The sequence below is a fragment of the Gobius niger genome (assembly GCF_951799975.1).
Source record: "Gobius niger genome assembly, chromosome: 3".
In the NCBI taxonomy this organism is placed as follows: domain Eukaryota; kingdom Metazoa; phylum Chordata; class Actinopteri; order Gobiiformes; family Gobiidae; genus Gobius; species Gobius niger.
The window spans coordinates 1,333,713-1,340,064 of NC_136854.1; positions in this window are offsets into that span (position 1 = coordinate 1,333,713).

Below are 6,352 nucleotides of genomic sequence, written 5' to 3' on the forward strand. Positions count from 1 at the left end.
TGTTTTGTGTGGAATGTCTTTTTGGTGGTTTCTCTGTAAAAAGTTGATTTGATTTCCTGAAGACTCGGCCACGTGGAGAGGGCTGGGAACCTTTAATATAATAACTCTCCAATATGTGTGATAGAACCATCAAACAGAACAACTGCTCATGTAAATGCAGCTCTATTTGAGTTATTTTACTTTTCCTGTCATGACTTTTGATGAACTGGCGTCTGAGACAATGATGGAACCTTTTAGTTTTTCTTGTAGAGTCAGATCCTTTGGCTGTGTAGAGTTTATTGTAAGACTTTGGTGTTTCAGAGGAATAACGTGTGGATCAAATGTACAAAAACTAAATGAGTCCTAAAGTGAGATCAGTCACACATTTATTACAGAAGAATCATCTGCTGATCCAAACATGTTCTTGTTTTTGTCTCATTTCTGTTTCTATTTTGACACTTTTTTCAATAAACTATGGGCCGTAGTCAGTGTCTTTGTGTTATGTTGTGTTTCTTTAATGTGTTTATGCTTCATGTGCTGCTGTGTGTTTAGAGCTGGGTCTGTCCAGGTAAATCATTCACTTTTCCTGATGACTTATCATGATTGATCTGTATCATGACAAGAAATGTTAAAGGAATAGGCCAGCGTTTTTCCATACCGAGATATGTTCTTACCTGAGCTTTGACGAGTTCTTTAGGACCTGTCTGATCTTCAGTCACGTAAACACAGCACAGACGGCGTTAGCATTTAGCCTCTCCCTCTCTCCTCTATAGCTCCAAAACAGGTCAAGATAGAAGCTACCAAGCTCTTCCACGATTTCCCTATTTAGATATGGTTATGGCATTCGAACTACTCCTGGTATTATTACGCCTTACAATATAGTCCCCCCTTTTATCCGCTTAGAAAATCCACATTGTTTAATTTTGTGTAATTATACTTTGTAGTGGAACACTTCACGTAACCATATTTAAATAGGGGAAACGTGGAAGAGCTTGGTAGCTTCTATCTTGACCTGTTTTGGAGCTATAGAGGAGAGAGGGAGAGGCTAAATGCTAACGGCGTCTGCGCTGTGTTTACGTGACTGAAGATCAGACAGGTCCTAAAGAACTCGTCAAAACTAAGGTAAGAACATATCTCGGTATGGAAAAACAGTGGCCTGTTCCTTTAAGACTTTAAAATGGAGAAGTTCCCGTTTTCACTCAGCGAAACTCTCTTGGTATCAGTTAATATCGTATATCATCAGATACTCTTGCTTATATTTTTTTATTTTTGATATAGCAGTGTCAAACAGAGGGGTGTGACTGACTGAACAGCCAAATCCTGTTCTTGGTCAGGGAAAACCCAAAGACACAATGTACAGGGACATACCTGTAGCTGAGGACACTAAGGAATTATGGGAATACTCAATCTAAAGGTCAGCTCACACTACACGACTTTTCTAGTCATAAACGATTTTATATAGAATGGGGGGTTCACACTACACGACTGGATTCAGTGCGATTGTAGAACGTCTGGGGGTTCACACTTAACGACTGAGAATCGTAAGAGCGACACACGATTCTGACAAACAGCTGATGTTTTATAACACAGCGCGTCTGTCGTCTCTACGGCTTCAAAACTGAGCCCAAATCCACAAAGACAGGTCTGTGTTTGTGAGCGCGGGATAACGTGTGTGTCCCGATTGGTCAACGGTGTCAACAATGTCACAACACCGCAGCGCTAGCTTACTGCTACTACCAAGCTTCAACTGGGCTATAGTTCTGTCACATGGGGATAAAAGTTGGCGACAGGAAGAAGCGGGACGTGTTTCAGTGGATTTAATAAGAAAAGGAGACGGGCGTCGACCTCAGGATGGAGGAGACAGCGGAGGAGACGGAGGAGAAAGCGGGGAGGCTAGCCGCTGTTAGCCGCCGTTAGCAGCGAGGTGAAGCTGAACAGTTCGTCTCCAAACTCAGTAAGAGCCGCTAAACTCTGTTCGTGGTTGAAATGTAGCTGGAAAAGGTGGTAGTCGTGAACTTTTGGTGATATGAAGTTGTGCTGTTTCGTGTGTGGGGCTGTGGCCATGAAATGAGTTGTTTGTGCCGCTGGTTTAAAGCACTAAGTAACGTGTTTACCTTAATAAATCCTTTCCGTAGTCCCTGTGGGGGTGATACAAGTGTTTATGGGATGATTGGAGGGTCTTTCATCGCCCCCTGGTGTCTCTGGACAGAAAACCATGTTTGCAACTTGACTGCCACCGGTCCGGAGAAAGCAATACACACTAATGAAATCACGAAGGAGAAGCTAACATGCTAACGGGCAAAGCTAACTGCGGGCTAACGTCACTTTAAACAGTATTTACTGCCAAGTTTGAGTGAAAAAAATGATTTCCATTGTATAATTGGATGCACAGTAACCCTCTCTCCCTTCGCCTTTCCTGTCAGCGTATTTACTCTCCAAGACAATTAATAAGTTAAAAAATCGTAACTTGCTACGACACCTGCAGTTGCGCTTATGGCCTCTAGGGGGAAGAGTTACTTAGTACTGGTTTAACAGAGAAGTGAAAAAGGAGGCGCGGCGGTGTTTTCCTGTCTTTACATCACTCTGTCATTCACATTTGTGTCGGTAAAATCACACACGTTTCTCCCGTGCGTCCAAAATCAAACATGTTTGATTTCCTACGACTGGAGTCTAGTCGCGTCTTTCTACCCCCACACTACACGATTCAGACGTCAGTCCAGTCGTGACCCCCCCACATTACACCACCCCCCCACACTACACGACCCGACTCTAGAGAATAGGGGTTTTCCGCGTTCCATAAGTGAGGAAACCACTTCCGGTCACCGTGTTATTTAATCGGAGCAAGAACTTCTTAGCAGCTGGAAACACTGTCACTTGTTTTACACATTGGAAAACGGGTCAAAATACAAACTCTTACAGTACAAAGCTCTTGAAGATGAAGATGATGATGATGATATTGATGATGTACATAACTATGGTGAAGAAGATGATGGAGATGATGTTGATTATGATAATAGTGCACCAATTTTCTGCGTTTGTGGCTTTAAAATGTAGTTTTTGGGCATTAAAAAGTATTTAGTTTGAAATGCTTCTGCCTGTATAAACCCTGAATTATACCAATTGTTTTTGTCTGTTGTTGAACTTCAGGTGTAAAATAAATAAAGTTGAGTCTCCAAATGGAAAACACTGACTTGTCTTTATCAGAATGAAGTCTTCTCTTTCTTCCCTGACTTTATGGAGCTGTTTGTTGTGAGTTGATATCATAGAGTTATATACATGGATGAGGCCTGCTGTCCCAGCTCCTGTCTCTTTACATAGAGGTGCTCAGTGGCGCATGACTCCAGTTTCATCCGCCATAACGGCCCAAAGTGCCGTATGACGCGTCACCTGTATCTATGCTCCCACGGCCCAAGTGGGTGAAGCAGCGTGAGCGCACGGCTGCCGACGAAGCTTCAGAGCGGAGCGGACGCCATTACGCTTTAGGTCAAATCTCTTAATATCATCGTTCTTTAAATACAAAATGTTTTTTTAAGGCCATTTCAGGCGAATAAGCTACGATGCTACGATGACTTTGGGGGTTAGTTTGTCAGTGCGGGGCTTAAAAAGCTCGTTTAGCCGCTCTTGGAACAACCGGGCGCTTAGCGGCCGTTCGGACGTACGTAACCGCGCTCATGAACTTCCGCTCGGTCACTTTTCTGGGAAGTTTCGTAAGTGCTGGAAGTCTTGATATTGTGAGTTGTTACTTCACTGTATTTGCTAGTATAACATCACAACTAGAATTGTTTGGCTGAAATACAAAGAATGAGCACTGCAAAAGTGTTTTATATTACATTTTCATTGGTAAAATGTGAGAAATTGTTTTTTACATAGCATTTATCTGTACTGTACTGTACTGTGCTGTGCTGTGCTGTACTGTACTGTACTGTACTGTACTGTACTGTACTGTACTGTACTGTGCTGGATCCACGACAGATGCAGAAATCATGCATTTTTTTGTGTTTCATTCTACTTACACAAATAATGGTATAAGTACATAAGTACATTAAATGCTGCTAGTATTTTTTTAATTAATAAAACAGTTACAGGTTATTAGTGCCATTATTTAATTTTCAGAAATGAATTTAATAACATGTAGACTAGTTGTTTCTTATCAACCATAATCCAATGCTATAAACACATGCTATATTCATCATACATTTCGTATTTAGTTTTTGGCTAAAGACTTAGAGAAACATAAACTTACTTGAGATGTTTGTTAGTTGTCGTTTATCCTTGTTTTTAGTCCAGTTCATTTGTTTTGCTCAGACTTCAGCCGCTAAATCACACGAGGGAGAATCTGCTCGTTCATGAGTCATCACGCACACGCTCGCGCACGTCTACGGCCCTGGTGACGTCACGTCATTAGAAAACTTTTAAAAATGTATTTTTGATGCTTTACATTTTTTTTACTAAGAAAAAAAGTCCATGTCCTAAAAATAGTAATTTTAAAGAAATATATTTGCAAACCATCCGGCGCCTCAGGAGGGGGAAGCAGTGCTTCACCAACACTGTGTACAGTGCGGGTGGGGGGCTGCTGACCTCGACTGGGGATGTCGTCGGGCGGTGGAAGGAGTACTTCGAGGACCTCCTCAACCCCGCCGTCACGTCTTCCGATGAGGAAGCAGAGGCTGGGGACTTGGAGGTGGGCTCGCCCATCACCGGGGCTGAAGTCACCGAGGTGGTGAGAAAGCTCCTCGGTGGCAAGGCTCCGGGGGTGGATGAGATTCGCCCTGAGTACCTTAAGTCTCTGGATGTTGTAGGACTGTCTTGGCTGACACGTCTCTGCAACATCGCGTGGCGGTCGGGGACAGTGCCCCTGGATTGGCAGACCGGGGTGGTGGTCCCTCTCTTTAAGAAGGGGGATCGGAGGGTGTGTTCCAATTACAGAGGAATCACCCTCCTTAGCCTCCCCGGTAAGGTCTACTCCAGGGTGCTGGAGAGGAGGATCCGGCCGATAGTTGAACCTCGGATTCAGGAGGAACAATGCGGTTTTCGTCCTGGTCGTGGCACACTGGACCAGCTCTATACCCTCCGTCGGGTGCTCGAGGGTTCGTGGGAGTTCGCCCAACCAGTCCACATGTGTTTTGTGGACTTGGAGAAAGCGTTCGACCGCGTCCCTCGTGGTGCCCTGTGGGGGGTGCTCCGGGAGTATGGGGTCCGGGGCCCTCTGCTAAGGGCTGTCCGTTCCCTGTATGACCGCAGCAGGAGCTTGGTTCGCATTGCCGGCAGTAAGTCAGACCTGTTCCCGGTGCGTGTTGGTCTCCGCCAGGGCTGCCCTTTGTCACCGGTTCTGTTCATTACTTTTATGGACAGAATTTCTCGGCGCAGCCAGGGGCCGGAGGGTGTCCGGTTTGGGAGCCTCAGAGTCTCATCTCTGCTGTTTGCAGATGATGTTGTTCTGTTGGCTTCAACAGACCAGGACCTTCAGCACGCACTGGGGCGGTTTGCAGCCGAGTGTGTAGCGGCCGGGATGAGGATCAGCACCTCCAAATCCGAGGCCATGGTCCTCCACCGGAAAAAGGTGGCTTCCCCTCTCCAGGTCGGTGGGGAGTCCTTACCTCAAGTGGAGGAGTTCAAGTATCTCGGGGTCTTGTTCACGAGTGAGGGACGGATGGAGCGTGAGATCGATAGACGGATCGGTGCAGCGTCAGCAGTGATGCGGTCGCTGTATCGGTCTGTCGTGGTGAAGAGGGAGCTGAGTCGGAGGGCAAAGCTCTCGATTTACCGATCGATCTACGTTCCCACCCTCACCTATGGTCATGAGATTTGGGTAATGACCGAAAGGACAAGATCGCGAATACAAGCGGCCGAAATGAGTTTCCTTCGCAGGGTGGCTGGGCGCACCCTCCGAGATCGGGTGAGGAGCTCAGCTACCCGGGAGGAGCTCGGAGTAGAGTCGCTGCTCCTTCACGTCGAAAGGAGCCAGCTGAGGTGGCTCGGGCATCTGTTTCGGATGCCTCCTGGTCGCCTCCCGCGGGAGGTGTTCCAGGCATGTCCTAGTGGGACAAGGCCTCGTGGAAGACCCAGGACACGGTGGTGGGACTATGTCTCCGAGCTGGCCTGGTGTCGCCTCGGGGTCCCCCCAGAACAGCTGGAGGAAGTGTGTGTGGATCGGGAAGTTTGGGCATCTCTGCTGAGACTGCTGCCCCCGCGACCCGGCCCCGGATAAAGCGGAAGAAAATGGATGGATGGATGGATATATTTGCCTCAGTGTGAAACTCCAGATGCCTGTGGACCATTTTACAGGCTGCTCCTTTTACATGAGTGTCTATGACAAAAAGGGCTTTTTGGGCTGCTGGCTGCAATACCACGGCCTGCCACTAGCACGTCCTGG